We start from the raw sequence: 17,414 nt of genomic DNA on the forward strand, positions 1-17,414 counted from the left end.
AACAGATCTGGGTTTGATCCATCACCGTTCTTTAGCCCACTCTGCCACCCCAGTTCAGACATGGCCACATGCAAATCAGTCTCACCCTGTGCCTCATGGGAACAGTCCAGCCCGAACTGCCAAGCCATGCATTCCCTGGACCGGAAATAAGCTTCCTAGGACCGGTTTCTGGCATTTCAGCTGTCTTCAGCCAGGCTTGCTTGAATCCAGTGGCAAAGTGAGCAAGGGACTCACGTCTGAGCATACCCTGCCAACTTATGGCGAACAAAGCGGTACAAAAGGGGGTGGTGATGGACGGAGCAGCAGAACCAATCAAACACTCACACCCAGTCAACAGATCTGGGTTTGATCCATCACCGTTCTTTAGCCCACTCTGCCACCCCAGTTCAGACATGGCCATATGCAAATCAGTCTGACCCTGTGCCTCATGGGAACAGTCCAGCCCGAACTGCCAAGCCATGCCTTCCCTGGACCGGAAACAAGCTTCCTAGGACCGGTATCTGGCATTTCAGCCATCTTCAGCCAGGCTTGCTTGAATCCAGTGGCAAAGTGAGCAAGGGACTCACGTCTGAGCATACCCTACCAACTTATGGCGAACAAAGCGGTACAAAAGGGGGTGGTGATGGACGGAGAATCATAACCAATCAAACACTCACACCCAGTCAACAGATCTGGGTTTGATCCATCACCGTTCTTTAGCCCACTCTGCCACCCCAGTTCAGACATGGCCATATGCAAATCAGACTGACCCTGTGCCTCATGGGAACAGTCCAGCCCGAACTGCCAAGCCATGCCTTCCCTGGACCAGAAACAAGCTTCCTAGGACCGGTTTCTGGCATTTCAGCCGTCTTCAGCCAGGCTTGCTTGAATCCAGTGGCAAAGTGAGCAAGGGACTCACGTCTGAGCATACCCTGCCAACTTATGGCGAACAAAGCGGTACAAAAGGGGGTGGTGATGGATGGAGCATCAGAACCAATCAAACACTCACACCCAGTCAACAGATCTGGGTTTGATCCATCACCGTTCTTTAGCCCACTCTGCCACCCCTGTTCAGACATGGCCATATGCAAATCAGTCTGACCCTGTGCCTCATGGGAACAGTCCAGCCCAAACTGCCAAGCCATGCCTTCCCTGGACCGGAAACAAGCTTCCTAGGACTGGTTCCTGGCATTTCAGCCGTCTTCAGCCAGGCTTGCTTGAATTCAGTTTGCCACTGGATCAAACCCAGATCTGTTGACTGGGTGTGAGTGTTTGATTGGTTCTGATGCTCCGTCCATCACCACCCCCTTTTGTACCCCTGTGCACACTGAGCCACTGAAACCAAGATATACCTGGCAGATTATCTCTAATAAGGGCGAAACCAGTCCTAGGTTGCTGATGTTTCGATTCAGGGAGGCCCTGGCCTGGCTTTTTGATCTAGACTGTTACCAGTGGAGCAGTATCAAGACTGATTTGCGTATGGCTGGGTCCAAACTTGAGGTTGCATTGTGTGCAACTTGATGATGAACTGGGATGCGGCTCCAAAGAATTACCAGTGGCTGAGGTTAATTAAAGCATTGAATCCATCACTTTTACTGTTACTGCTCATGTTGTGGCCAATCAATCAGGATTGTCTAGTCTCCTTTAACCTGTTCGACGCTTGTGACGGAGCGGTTCCGTCACGTGCGTCGGTTGCGCTGTGCGCATGACGGAACCGCTCCGTCATGGCCCCGCCCGCGCACGGAATCTTCAGCGCGGCGCGGAAATCCGCGCCGCGCTGAAGGGGTTAAAAAGGCCAATCAGAGCATATCTGGCCACCAATGGTCCATGCATTGCTAATTACCTCCTATATTACATCATGACATGTTCGATGACATCATTGATAACATCTCTGCAACATCTGAAATTACCTAGTTGTTGATATCTCTGTGCATGACGAGTGTGCGAGTAATAGTTACTTTAGGGCACAAGTTTTGGTTACTTGAGATAACTATAACTGGCAAATTTCAATGGTTTTGTTAGTTTAAAATAGTAGGTTCTAACTGACATGTTCACCTAATTATAATGTCCCTTCAACCTATGTTTTTTTTCAGTGAATAGCTAAGGCTTTTTTTAATGCAAAGTAAGATATTATTATCATGCCTAACTGTAACGTCACTTTAGCCTTTGGTTTTTTCAATGAATAATAAATATATACATTTACACACGCGCACACACACACACACATATATATATATATGCAATAATATATGGATGTACATGTTCAATTATATATATATATATATATATTATCTACTGGCAGTCGCCAGTAGATAGTTATAGTTAGGACCGTGTTTTCATAGGAAATCCGCAACATTCTATTTTGAATAACTTTGGCGCCGATTGACGAATCCTCGCGAAATTCTGCTGATTTGTTGTGTCCATACCCAATAAAGGCTTCATTGCACACACTGCTGTTCGAGTGCGGCTCATTCCGGAGGGAACCTTGGAGCTGTGATATATATATATAGAACATTGGAGTAACAACATACTTTTGTGGGTGCGATTTATCGATGATGTTTTTGTGCTGTGGGAGGGCACGGAAGCATCAATTGAGGTATTTATTAACGAGATAAATTGTAACACCCTCAACTTGAAATTCACTGGACAACACAGTAAATCCTGTATAGATTTTTTGGACATAAGAGTAAAGGCTGCTGAGGGAAAACTAGAAACTACTGTTTTTAGGAAGCCCACCTCAGGAAATACAATTTTACATGCGGAGAGTGCTCATCCAGCCCCGTTAATTAGAAGTATTCCCTTTGGTGAGTTTTATAGAGCCAGAAGAACATGTAGCAGCCTTGAAGAATGCATAAGAATTGAGGAGGAAATGAGCGAAAGATTCCTACAGAGAGGCTACCCACAGGATATAATAGAAGGGGCAGCCTCAAAAGCAAGAAAACTAGATAGGAAAAAGGTTTTATTTGAACCCTCGAAAACTGAACAGAAAAAGAAAAAGAGGAGTCTGGGACAAGGACAAAGTGATTGTAGATTTATTACTACATTCAATAGGAATCACAAAGAAGTCAGAATGATTTTAAACAAACACTGGCATCTTGTGAAGAACGATCCAATACTAGGTCCTAATATGAAAAAGCATCCTGAGATTACCTTTCGCAAATCTAAATCATTGAAGGATCGAATTGTAAACAGTGAATACATTGAAAGTAAGAAAACGGGACCGCCTACTTGGTTGACACGGAAAATGGGTTTTAGGAAATGTTTTAAATGTAAGGCGTGCCAGCATGGAGTGAATCGGACGCATTTTAAAACATCTTTTAATAAAACCATTAAAATCAGAGGCTTTTTAACGTGTAGATCCAGTTTTGTGGTTTATGCCTTACAGTGCCCCTGCCAAAAGATGTATATAGGGAGTACCACCTTACCAGTGTTCCAACGAGTACTGCAACATAGAAGAGCGATTGCAAATAAGGATAGAACGTAACCAATCGCAAGACATTTTGAAAGGTGCCATCAGAGTGATCCAATAGGCCTACAATACAGTTGTATTGCAGAAATCCCAAAGAAAAAACGAGGAGGGGATCGAGAGAAAGAACTCCGCAAATTAGAAACTTATTATATTTTGGAGTTCGACTGCAAAGAACCACAGGGTTTGAATGTGGATGAAGATCTACACACGTGTCTGTATTAAGAAATGAAATAGTTGCTAATAAAAATGTATAGTCAAAGTAACTGAAAAAGTTCAATGAAACTCCGACTTGAATTAATATCAAAATAAGAGATGCCGTTTATTCAATGAATTATTCGTTTTTGAGAGGATGCTATACAAATTTTATGGTAGTCAGGTAGGAGATTGTATATACATCAAAAACCTTTGTTTAACCTTTTAAAAAGTTTACACTGATTTACTTGAAGCACTAGCACTTTATTAAAATAGATTAATAAAGATAATTTGTTTACATGGAAAGCACTAGCACTTTGTAAACAGAGAAGGTATATGCACTGGCACTTTATTTGAAATCAAGTGTAAATGTTTACATCAACAAGCACTAGCACTTTATAAACAAATCAAGATAATTGTCAGTACTTGCGATTAGTCTTTTAAAAAAAAGGTTGAGAAATTGAAAAATTTCGAGGTTTTGACTTTTGTATATAGAAATCAATTGAGGATTAAAAAATTGCATGTAGAAATAATTGCAAGCAATTTACGCCAATGAAAATGTTATGTTGGAATAACTATTCATAATGTCATTGTAATGATTGAGTGCAAGGCATTGAAATGGAAAGACGTTCCAAAATGGCGGGAGCTTTTGACCTACCATTTACCATGGTTGACAAAATAATCTGATAGCCCCTCTTTTATGTTTTGTATGTCACATGTCTGTTTTAAAAAGAGGAACGAATGGTTTTTTCATTATCGTGAACAAGGTGGCGAGAGGCCATCGAAACGCGTTGATGTGAACTCATCAATAAAAAGCCGAATGAAACAATCCCCCTGGGAGTGCAGTGTGGTTTTTGCCGAAAACAACTTGAACCGTATGCTGAATATATATATACATATATATATATATTCACTTAAAAAACCATAGGTTTCACACATGTTATAGTTAGCTGGGCATTTCACTCGTGAAAAACCAATGAAATTCCCCCGTTATAGTTAGTGCAGGCAACTATAACTCACGCGACCGCAATCCTCTGTTGATGCTAATACTGTATTTAGACACTTATTTACCCATGTCGTCTTCCATTAATTTTTAGCTATACATATATTACAAATATTTTTTTTTCAGAAAAACACATATGTCATCAGTGATGTAATATCTGACGTCATCAGCAGAGGATTGCGGTCGCGTGAGTTATAGTTGCCTGCACTAACTATAACGGGGGAATTTCATTGGTTTTTCACGAGTGAAATGCCCAGCTAACTATAACATGTGTGAAACCTATGGTTTTTTAAGTGAATTTGCAAGGTTTTTTAAATGCTAATTCCTAACTATAACGTGTGTGAAACCTATGGTTTTTTCAGTGAATTTGTACGGTTTTTTAAATGCTAAGTTATGTATTTATTTATTTATATATTTTTTTAAGGTTTTTCACCGTGCACGTACCGTGCGCGCACGGTGCGCTTCGCGCACCGAGCGCCCACGTTACGTAGTTCGTGGAATTTTTCCGTTTCTACCGTGCGCGTACGCTACGCGCACTCCGCGATTTTTTATAAAGAATTTAAAATACATTTTTGCCCTTGGGGGTCCTTCTGGGACCCCCTGACCAAGGCTAGGGGGTCAGGAACTGTCCAGCCTGCCCCCTTTACACGTTATCCACCTTTGTTTTTCACCCCCTCAGACTGCGAGAGACAAAATGGCGGCCGACACTTCCTGGTTTCGACCGATTCGAATGTTTACTAAGATCTAACAACCAATCAGAATCGCGCTCGCGCACGGCGGCGTGCTCGTACGGTAAGCTTACGGTACGCGCTCGGAGCGCGCCTATAGATATATATATTGATTTAAATTAGGCCTGGGCGAAGCACTACGCTACGCTCGCGTAGTTTGCGAAGTTCGCGCTACTTCGCACTACGCGATCTGCACGTAGCACAGTGCGAACACGCGTAGCGTAGTGTTGCGTAGTGCTGCGGTCATTTTTTGCTTGCTCGCGGTCCTCAACGTCAAGTTGGCGACCGCGAGCAAGCAAAATGACATCCTGGCGAGACTTTTTCCTTGTTCGCGATCGCGAGCATGGAAAATAAACCTCCCGGCGAGATTCACAACGCGAGAAGGTCAGGTTTCTCATTGCGAGGGGTCGCGTATGTTCGCGACCGCTCGCGATGAGAAACTACCAGTTCGCGTTGAGAAAGCTGCAGCTCGAGGAAAAATCTACTCGAGCAGCAGAAAACTACAGCTCGCACTGTGCAAGATGCCATTTTCAATGATTGCACAGTGCCGGTTGCTTGTCCGCACTGTGCAATCATTGAAAACAACATCTTGCACAGTGCGAACATGTTACTTCGCAGTTCGCGAAGTGCTACGCGTAGCTCGCGTAGTGCGAACTTCACTTTGCGTAGCTTCGCGAAGTGCTACTTCGCGAACTACGCCCACCCTTAATTTAAATGCTATTTTCTCAGGAAGTACTGAACATATTTACACGAGACCTTCAAAAGGCACATCCCTGACCTGAGGGCTACCTCTCTGCCAAATTTCAAGTAATTCTGTTCAGCCGTTCGGGCTGTAGCTCGGACTAAAGGTCCTATGGAAAAATGCATGGGGAAAACGCGTTTTGGGACCCCCCCCCTTTTTCTCAGCCCCCGCTTGACGAATACCCCCGAGACTTTCAGGGAAGGAGCGGAGCGGAGCGCCCCACATCTGATATTCTCCCTGGCCCCCTTTGACAAGGGAAGGGGCGGCATCAGAACGGCTTTCTGAGCACACCGCGGCCTCTGATGAAGGAGTCTAACGACTCGGAAACGCGTTAGGCGTTCAACGGTCTGCACAGCTGCGAAAGGATTCTGCTGATCTGTTGTGTCCATACCCAATAAAGGCTTCATTGCACACACTGCTGTTCGAGTGCGGCTCATTCCGGAGGGAACCTTGGAGCTGTGATGTTTAGGCGGCTTTCCCTGGCCGCCGAGACCGCACCACCCCTTGTCAAAGGCGGCCAGGGAGAATATCAGATGTTATTCCCTATTGGAACAGCAAGTGGGGATTTAGGACACTCCATTCCAGCGGAGGCGCATCCAGGGCTTTGGATTTTCCCGCAGAACATCGCCATGAACATTCTGTGACTGCAACTCCCATCAGCCAACATACAGACGCAACCAGCGCAGCCCATTCGGGGCGTATGATCACGGCACTACAAAAGGGAAGGGGCGGCATCAGAACGGCTTTCTGAGCACACCACGGCCTCTGATGAAGGAGTCTAACGACTCGGAAACGCGTTAGGCGTTCAACGGTCTGCACAGCTGCGAAAGGATTCTGCTGATCTGTTGTGTCCATACCCAATAAAGGCTTCATTGCACACACTGCTGTTCGAGTGCGGCTCATTCCGGAGGGAACCTTGGAGCTGTGATGTTTAGGCGGCTTTCCCTGGCCGTCGAAACCGCACCACCCCTTGTCAAAGGGGGCCAGGGAGAATATCAGATGTTATTCCCTATTGGAACAGCAAGTGGGGATTTAGGACACTCCATTCCAGTGGAGGCGCATCCAGGGCTTTGAATTTTCCCGCAGAACATCGCCATGAACATTCTGTGACTGCAACTCCCATCAGCCAACATACAGACGCAACCAGCGCAGCCCATTCAGGGCGTATGATCACGGCACTACAAAAGGGAAGGGGCGGCATCAGAACGGCTTTCTGAGCACACCGCGGCCTCTGATGAAGGAGTCTAACGACTCGGAAACGCGTTAGGCGTTCAACGGTCTGCACAGCTACGAAAGGATTCTGCTGATCTGTTGTGTCCATACCCAATAAAGGCTTCATTGCACACACTGCTGTTCGAGTGCGGCTCATTCCGGAGGGAACCCTGGAGCTGTGATGTTTAGGCGGCTTTCCCTGGCCGCCGAGACCGCACCACCCCTTGTCAAAGGGGGCCAGGGAGAATATCAGATGTTATTCCCTATTGGAACAGCAAGTGGGGATTTAGGACACTCCATTCCAGCGGAGGTGCATCCAGGGCTTTGAATTTTCCCGCAGAACATCGCCATGAACATTCTGTGACTGCAACTCCCATCAGCCAACATACAGACGCAACCAGCGCAGCCCATTCGGGGCGTTTGATCACGGCACTACAAAAGGGAATGGGCGGCATCAGAACGGCTTTCTGAGCACACCGCGGCCTCTGATGAAGGAGTCTAACGACTCGGAAACGCGTTAGGCGTTCAACGGTCTGCACAGCTGCGAAAGGATTCTGCTGATCTGTTGTGTCCATACCCAATAAAGGCTTCATTGCACACACTGCTGTTCGAGTGCGGCTCATTCCGGAGGGAACCTTGGAGCTGTGATGTTTAGGCGGCTTTCCCTGGCCGCCGAGACCGCACCACCCCTTGTCAAAGGGGGCCAGGGAGAATATCAGATGTTATTCCCTATTGGAACAGCAAGTGGGGATTTAGGACACTCCATTCCAGCGGAGGCGCATCCAGGGCTTTGAATTTTCCCGCAGAACATCGCCATGAACATTCTGTGACTGCAACTCCCATCAGCCAACATACAGACGCAACCAGCGCAGCCCATTTGGGGCGTATGATCACGGCACTACACAAAAGGGAAGGGGCGGCATCAGAACGGCTTTCTGAGCACACCGCGGCCTCTGATGAAGGAGTCTAACGACTCGGAAACGCGTTAGGCGTTCAATGGTCTGCACAGCTGCGAAAGGATTCTGCTCATCTGTTGTGTCCATACCCAATAAAGGCTTCATTGCACACACTGCTGTTCGAGTGCGGCTCATTCCGGAGGAAACCTTGGAGCTGTGATGTTTAGGCGGCTTTCCCTGGCCGCCGAGACCGCACCACCCCTTGTCAAAGGGGGCCAAGGAGAATATCAGATGTTATTCCCTATTGGAACAGCAAGTGGGGATTTAGGACACTCCATTCCAGCGGAGGCGAATCCAGGGCTTTGAATTTTCCCGCAGAATATCGCCATGAACATTCTGTGACTGCAACTCCCATCAGCCAACATACAGACGCAACCAGCGCAGCCCATTCGGGGCGTATGATCACGGCACTACAAAAGGGAAGGGCGGCATCAGAACGGCTTTCTGAGCACACCGCGCCTCTGATGAAGGAGTCTAACGACTCGGAAACGCGTTAGGCGTTAAATGGCCTGCACAGCTGCGAAAGGATTCTGCTGATCTGTTGTGTCCATACCCAATAAAGGCTTCATTGCACACACTGCTGTTCGAGTGCGGCTCATTCCGGAGGGAACCTTGGAGCTGTGATGTTTAGGCGGCTTTCCCTGGCCGCCGAGACCGCACCACCCCTTGTCAAAGGGGGCCAGGGAGAATATCAGATGTTATTCCCTATTGGAACAGCAAGTGGGGATTTAGGACACTCCATTCCAGCGGAGGCGCATCCAGGGCTTTGAATTTTCCCGCAGAACATCGCCATGAACATTCTGTGACTGCAACTCCCATTAGCCAACATACAGACGCAACCAGCGCAGCCCATTCGGGGCGTATGATCACGGCACTACAAAAGGGAAGGGGCGGCCTCAGAACGGCTTTCTGAGCACACCGCGGCCTCTGATGAAGGAGTCTAACGACTCGGAAACGCGTTAGGCGTTCAACGGTCTGCACAGCTGCGAAAGGATTCTGCTGATCTGTTGTGTCCCTACCCAATAAAGGCTTCATTGCACACACTGCTGTTCGAGTGCGGCTCATTCCGGAGGGAACCTTTGAGCTGTGATGTTTAGGCGGCTTTCCCTGGCCGCCGAGACCGCACCACCCCTTGTCAAAGGGGGCCAGGGAGAATATCAGATGTTATTCCCTATTGGAACAGCAAGTGGGGATTTAGGACACTCCATTCCAGCGGAGGCGCATCCAGGGCTTTGAATTTTCCCGCAGAACATCGCCATGAACATTCTGTGACTGCAACTCCCATCAGCCAACATACAGACGCAACCAGCGCAGCCCATTCGGGGCGTATGATCACGGCACTACACAAAAGGGAAGGGGCGGCATCAGAACGGCTTTCTGAGCACACCGCGGCCTCTGATGAAGGAGTCTAACGACTCGGAAACGCGTTAGGCGTTCAACGGTCTGCACAGCTGCGAAAGGATTCTGCTGATCTGTTGTGTCCATACCCAATAAAGGCTTCATTGCACACACTGCTGTTCGAGTGCGGCTCATTCCGGAGGGAACCTTGGAGCTGTGATGTTTAGGCGGCTTTCCCTGGCCGCCGAGACCGCACTACCCCTTGTCAAAGGGGGCCAGGGAGAATATCAGATGTTATTCCCTATTGGAACAGCAAGTGGGGATTTAGGACACTCCATTCCAGCGGAGGCGCATCCAGGGCTTTGAATTTTCCCGCAGAACATCGCCATGAACATTCTGTGACTGCAACTCCCATCAGCCAACATACAGACGCAACCAGCGCAGCCCATTCGGGGCGTATGATCACGGCACTACAAAAGGGAAGGGGCGGCATCAGAACGGCTTTCGGAGCACACCGCGGCCTCTGATGAAGGAGTCTAACGACTCGGAAATGCGTTAGGCGTTCAACGGTCTGCACAGCTGCGAAAGGATTCTGCTGATCTGTTGTGTCCATACCCAATAAAGGCTTCATTGCACACACTGCTGTTCGAGTGCGGCTCATTCCGGAGGGAACCTTGGAGCTGTGATGTTTAGGCGGCTTTCCCTGGCCGCCGAGACCGCACCACCCCTTGTCAAAGGGGGCCAGGGAGAATATCAGATGTTATTCCCTATTGGAACAGCAAGTGGGGATTTAGGACACTCCATTCCATCGGAGGCGCATCCAGGGTTTTGAATTTTCCCGCAGAACATCGCCATGAACATTCTGTGACTTCAACTCCCATCAGCCCACATACAGACGCAACCAGCGCAGCCCATTCGGGGCGTATGATCACGGCACTACAAAAGGGAAGGGGCGGCATCAGAACGGCTTTCTGAGCACACCGCGGCCTCTGATGAAGGAGTCTAACGACTCGGAAACGCGTTAGGCGTTCAACGGTCTGCACAGCTGCGAAAGGATTCTGCTGATCTGTTGTGTCCATACCCAATAAAGGCTTCATTGCACACACTGCTGTTCGAGTGCGGCTCATTCCGGAGGGAACCTTGGAGCTGTGATGTTTAGGCGGCTTTCCCTGGCCGCCGAGACCGCACCACCCCTTGTCAAAGGGGGCCAGGGAGAATATCAGATGTTATTCCCTATTGGAACAGCAAGTGGGGATTTAGGACACTCCATTCCAGCGGAGGCGCATCCAGGGCTTTGAATTTTCCCGCAGAACATCACCATGAACATTCTGTGACTGCAACTCCCATCAGCCAACATACAGACGCAACCAGCGCAGCCCATTCGGGGCGTATGATCACGGCACTACAAAAGGGAAGGGGCGGCATCAGAACGGCTTTCTGAGCACACCGCGGCCTCTGATGAAGGAGTCTAACGACTTGGAAACGCGTTAGGCGTTCAACGGTCTGCACAGCTGCGAAAGTATTCTGCTGATCTGTTGTGTCCATACCCAATAAAGGCTTCATTGCACACACTGCTGTTCGAGTGCGGCTCATTCCGGAGGGAACCTTGGAGCTGTGATGTTTAGGCGGCTTTCCCTGGCCTCCGAGACCGCACCACCCCTTGTCAAAGGGGGCCAGGGAGAATATCAGATGTTATTCCCTATTGGAACAGCAAGTGGGGATTTAGGACACTCCATTCCAGCGGAGGCGCATCCAGGGCTTTGAATTTTCCCGCAGAACATCGCCATGAACATTCTGAGACTGCAACTCCCATCCGCCAACATACAGACGCAACCAGCGCAACCCATTCGGGGCGTATGATCACGGCACTACAAAAGGGAAGGGACGGCATCAGAACGGCTTTCTGAGCACACCGCGGCCTCTGATGAAGGAGTCTAACGACTCGGAAACGCGTTAGGCGTTCAACGGTCTGCACAGCTGCGAAAGGATTCTGCTGATCTGTTGTGTCCATACCCAATAAAGGCTTCATTGCACACACTGCTGTTCGAGTGCGGCTCATTCCGGAGGGAACCTTGGAGCTGTGATGTTTAGGCGGCTTTCCCTGGCCGCCGAGACCGCACCACCCCTTGTCAAAGGGGGCCAGGGAGAATATCAGATGTTATTCCCTATTGGAACAGCAAGTGGGGATTTAGGACACTCCATTCCAGCGGAGGCGCATCCAGGGCTTTGAATTTTCCCGCAGAACATCGCCATGAACATTCTGTGACTGCAACTCCCATCAGCCAACATACAGACGCAACCAGCGCAGCCCATTCGGGGCGTATGATCACGGCACTACAAAAGGGAAGGGGCGGCATCAGAACGGCTTTCTGAGCACACCGCGGCCTCTGATGAAGGAGTCTAACGACTCGGAAACGCGTTAGGCGTTCAACGGTCTGCACAGCTGCGAAAGGATTCTGCTGATCTGTTGTGTCCATACCCAATAAAGGCTTCATTGCACACACTGCTGTTCGAGTGCGGCTCATTCCGGAGGAAAAACAAAGACAGCTTAACAATGAAAGTTGCTATACTAAATCTAGCATTAAAGAATACAACACAGCCAAGACAGTTTTACACAAAAAGCTGGCACATTGGAGACGTGAAGGTCTCATTTCCACGGAGGAGTACAAATTTATGTATAATGAGTTTCCAGTATTACCTGTGTTATATTTAATTCCCAAAATCCATAAAAATGTTATGCCCGTCCCTGGTAGGCCCATTATATCGGCCATTAACAGCGTAAGTGAAAAAGTTGGCCAATATATTGATCATTTCTTACAGAACATAGTTAAAGATTTACCTAGCTATGTTAAAGATACAGGCGATTTTTTACAGAAGATTGAAAAACTAAACTGGACTGATGATCTATGTCTTATTACTTTAGACATAGAATCATTATATACCAGTATAGATCACATCCAGGGACTACAAGCGGTAAAACATTTTTTGGACCAAAGGTCTAGTGAATTCTACGAACACAACAAAGTCATTCTGGAGCTCATCTCATGGTGCCTCTACAACAATTTTTTTCTTTTTGATGAAGATATTTACAAACAACAACGAGGCGTTGCGATGGGAGCCTGTTTCTCCCCCAGCTACGCATGCTTGCATGTAGGCTGGTGGGAGGAACAGGTTCTCAACAAGGCACACCAAGCAGTGGTCGAGACACACATAGTTTCTTACATGAGATACATAGATGATGTTTTTATATTATGGAAGGGAAACGAGGCAGAAGCCCATTCTTTTATCGAAGACATCAACAGAAACACCATGAACCTTGTCTTTACATCCCACATACATAAGACACGCATTGAATTTTTGGATGTATTAGTGCACATTAAGGAAGGGAGGCTTGCCACCACACTATACAGGAAGCCAACCTCAGGCAATATCATGTTGCATGCAAAAAGTTCACACCCTAGACATCTTATTGCAAGTATCCCTTATGGAGAGATTTTAAGACTCAAGCGGATCTGTAACAATGAATCAGATTTTAATGTGTGTACTAATGAAATGGTGGGAAGACTGAAGGTCAGAGGGTATAGTGACAAAATCATTGGCGATGCCATCAAAAAAGCAAGTATGCGTCCAAGGCAAAGTCTGTTCAAAAACACCAACACTGAGATTCAATGTATATCAGATGCTAGTACGTTCAAAATTGACAGCCCAAGACTAATTACAACGTATAGTAATGAAGAACGTAGAATCAGAGCTATAGTTAGAAAACATTGGCCTATAGTGATGACTGATATTGTACTATGTAACAGACTAACAGAAACCCCGAAGATCACATTCAGAAGAGGCAAAACCATGGGATCTACCTTAGACAAGAGTTCCCCAGAAACCAGGAAAACGGCCAGCTGGCTACAACCCAGTAACGGCTTCAGAAAATGTGCAACTTGCAGAGCTTGCAAGTTTGGCTGTAACAAGACCCATTACACAACCCCATTCAGTGAATCTCCAATTCCAATACGTGGCCATTACAATTGCAAAACCGAATATGCTGTATATGTCCTGTCGTGCACCTGTGGCCTTAACTACATTGGGAGTACGAAGCTACAGGTTCACGTCAGGATATTGCAGCATATTAGAGCCATTTTACACAGTGATCCAGCTTATCCTGTGGCACGGCATTTTAAGCGAATCCATGCTAACGATATCAACTGTCTAACATATTTTGTCATTAACGCTGTCCCCAAGTCACGAAGGGGTGGGAATAGGGAGCGTAAATTAAGACAGTTAGAAACTAGGATCATTTTGGAATTCAACAGTAAATGGCCTAACGGTTTAAATAATACAGAGGATATGCACAACTTCCTATGAATGGGCACACTAAAAAAAGACTCAGTAGAAATACCAAAAAGGGAAATATATGACAACAGAGTCTGGTCATGATCCATGTCTCATCTTTTTAATTATCATCAATAGTATTATAAGAGTATTTGTACATAATAATTATAAAAAGATGTGCGTTGTAAAGATAAAATAGTATAAAGAAAACAACCTGTCGCCACCAACTCTCAAAAGGAATCAAAAAAACTATGACTAAATAGTTTGTTAGAATATAAAAAAACCAAAGAATATATGTTTTTTTGAATATGTGCAATTTACAGTATATGCTTTTTAACGGTATTTTATATTCCTATACAAAAATGGAATTTTACTGTTATTAATATTCGTGATTGTTTACATATTTATTAAACCGTAATTAATTTTATGAGGTATTTTACCTAAAGCACTGTATAATGAAATATCTTTGCGCATTTTGCACTATTTCTCGCACTTTTTGCACATTTTGCACATTAATATTGTCCTTCTTGCTGCTATTGCACTTATGCACTTTCTTTTTCTGCCATGGTACTGGATTTATCCAGTTAGAGAATTCGCTTTATAATTCCAGGGATTTATCCTGTAATTGCATTTGATACAAATATGTAAAAAAATACAAAAAAACATATATGTAAATCAAGACTTACATGTAAACATATTCCTATAATGGAGTCAGCTTACACTAGCGCCCATCGTAAGTCTTTCTACCTTGTTCATTACCATGTGACACGGAACTAGGGGAAGTGGGTGGTACACTCAAAAAACACACTTAAAAGTGGAAAGTGAAGGGTTAATTTGCATGTGATCAAGGGCTCTTGAAGCCCGAAACGCGTCGTGTGTGGGTTGTGATCTGCAATAAAAACATCTTACCTGAAGTCCAGCGGGGTCCGAGTTTCCTTCTTCGCCGCCGTTGAGTGGAAGTAGCAGGAAATTGAACTTTCCGATATATATATATATATATATATATATATATTCAGCCAAACTTCTCCAAGAAAAGCAGTCGACGCCGTGTCTGTGCAAAAATTGAGTTTAATGTCAGCTGAAAATGCTAGACGCGTTTCGCCTGACCTGCAGGCTTGTTCACTAGCAAGTTGATAAAGTTTTTCGTGACTATTTAACAGTGTGCATGTGATCAAGTCACATGGTGAAGCTACTACAATAGAACTGGACAACAGACTCGTAGTTGATAAAGTGCAACCTTACAAAAAGGAAAATTCCGAATTGTAAATGACCACAGTACATTAAAGCTGTTACAAAATAACATCAATGTCCTTTACATATTTTTAAATTCAACCTGTGTGCTAACACTCCCAGTGTGTTGTTAACAGGTAGTGGTTAAACTTAACACTTAAGTAGTGCCGTTAACCATCGAATGATCAAGTGATCAGAAATTGAAATATCTATAAACCTGAAATACGGTAGTGTACATTTATAAACATTCATAAACATACAAACACAGCGTGCCGCCCAAGTGGGCAAAAGCACGGAAGAATTGATGCACATCGGTCTGTATATAATACTCATCGTCCAAAATAAGTGACTAAATCAAAACAAAATTAAAAATATTAAAATTGAAAACCATAAAGAGCGGGAGGAGCCTACAGATGTGTATGTAAGTCTTCCTCCATGTTGAGGCCATTCGGGGTTTTGGTGTTTAATCTAATAATATAGCAAGACTCTAGTTTGCGTAATTTCTTTTCACGATTCCCACCCCGACTGCTCATTGGGATGGCATCTATGACAAAATAGGACAAGCCTTCAGTATGTCTATTGTGATACTTGTCAAAGTGACGAGCCACGGGGTAGGTTTTATCCCCATTTCTAATGGCCCGTAAATGCTGAAGCACTCTCTTATGGACAGGCAAGATGGTAGAACCTATGTATTTTAAGCCACATGGGCACTGGAGCACATATATTGCATACTCCGTCTTGCACGAATATTGGCCCTTGATTTGTTGTGTCGTTTTGTGGGAAAAACCTGCTGGATAGCAGGTGGTATTTTTCCCAAATGCACACGCCTTACATTTGAGGCATTTGATGAACCCATCCCTTCTGCTTAACCATAGGCCAGACGGTTTCTTTTGAGTGTTGCTTGGGAGCATATTTTTGACAAGCGCTTGCTGTAGAGATCTTGCTTTTCTAAAAGTGAATTGGGGCCTCCTTTGAACAATTTTTCCCAGCACCGGATCACTGCGGATAATGTGCCAGTGTTTGTTAAAGATAGTCCTTAATTCATCCTGTTGTTTATTGTAGGTGGTAATAAATCTACACTGATTCAAATCAGGTTGTGAGATATTGGTGTGCTTCTTAGCTTTATTAAAAAGTAAGTGTTCTCTGTTGGTCTTTTTCACTTTTATGACAGCTTGGTTCAAGCATCCTTCAGAGTATCCTCTAGCTCGAAAGCGGGATTTGAGACAAAGAAGCTCTTTATCCAACTCTTGCTCACTGCTGCAGTTTCGCATAGCTCTGAGACATTCCCCATACGGAATGCTCTTTACTAATTTGGCCGGATGGAAACTTGTGGCGTGTAATAACGTGTTCCCATCTGTAGGCTTCCGATACAGTTTAGTTTGAAGTTTCCCTTCACTTACAAAGACCGTTAAGTCAAGAAAATTAATTTCAGAAGCACTGATGGTACTAGTAAGTTTCAAATTCAAATTGTTCGTTTGCAATTCTCTGACAAAATCCTGTGCACTTCTCATTGTACCTTTCCAAATAACAAAAAGGTCATCGATGTATCGACTCCAATGCATTACATTATTTTGCCACTCTGCATGCCATTGCGTCTGGACCACCTGCTCCTCCCACCAGCCCATATGCAAATTAGCATAGCTGGGGGCGAAGCAGGTGCCCATCGCTGTCCCGCAAATCTGGTGGTATAGCTCCCCATTAAACAAAAAATAGTTATTCTCAAGACAGATGGTGATCATTTTGAGAAGCATTTGTGTATGGTGCCAGTATTTCGCCTGACGGGTACCCAAAAAGTATTTACATGCATTGATGCCATCCTTATGGCGTATGCTGGTATACAGCGTCGTCGCATCAATGGTTATCAACAGGTAATCAGACTCCCAAGGCACATCATAAATCTTGCGCAAGAAATCACTCGTGTCCAAGATAAATGATGGGAGAGCCTTTACAAGAGGACACAGAAAAGAGTCAACAAATTTTGAAGTATGCTCAAAAGCACTGCCTATGGCCGAAATAATGGGCCGGCCAGGAGGATTCGATACGTCTTTATGGACCTTGGGTATAAGGTAAAATACCGGGGTGGTAGGACAATCTATTTTAAGAAAAGACATTTCATTTTTACTCAATATACCTTGACGAGTCCATTCGATCAGCAAATTGTTAAAAGAAGAATAACACTCATGCAAAACATTATCATTTACCTTAACATAATTGGCCCTATTGTTCAGTTGTTTAT

This window comes from Triturus cristatus, chromosome 6, assembly GCF_964204655.1.
Source record: "Triturus cristatus chromosome 6, aTriCri1.1, whole genome shotgun sequence".
Taxonomy (NCBI): domain Eukaryota; kingdom Metazoa; phylum Chordata; class Amphibia; order Caudata; family Salamandridae; genus Triturus; species Triturus cristatus.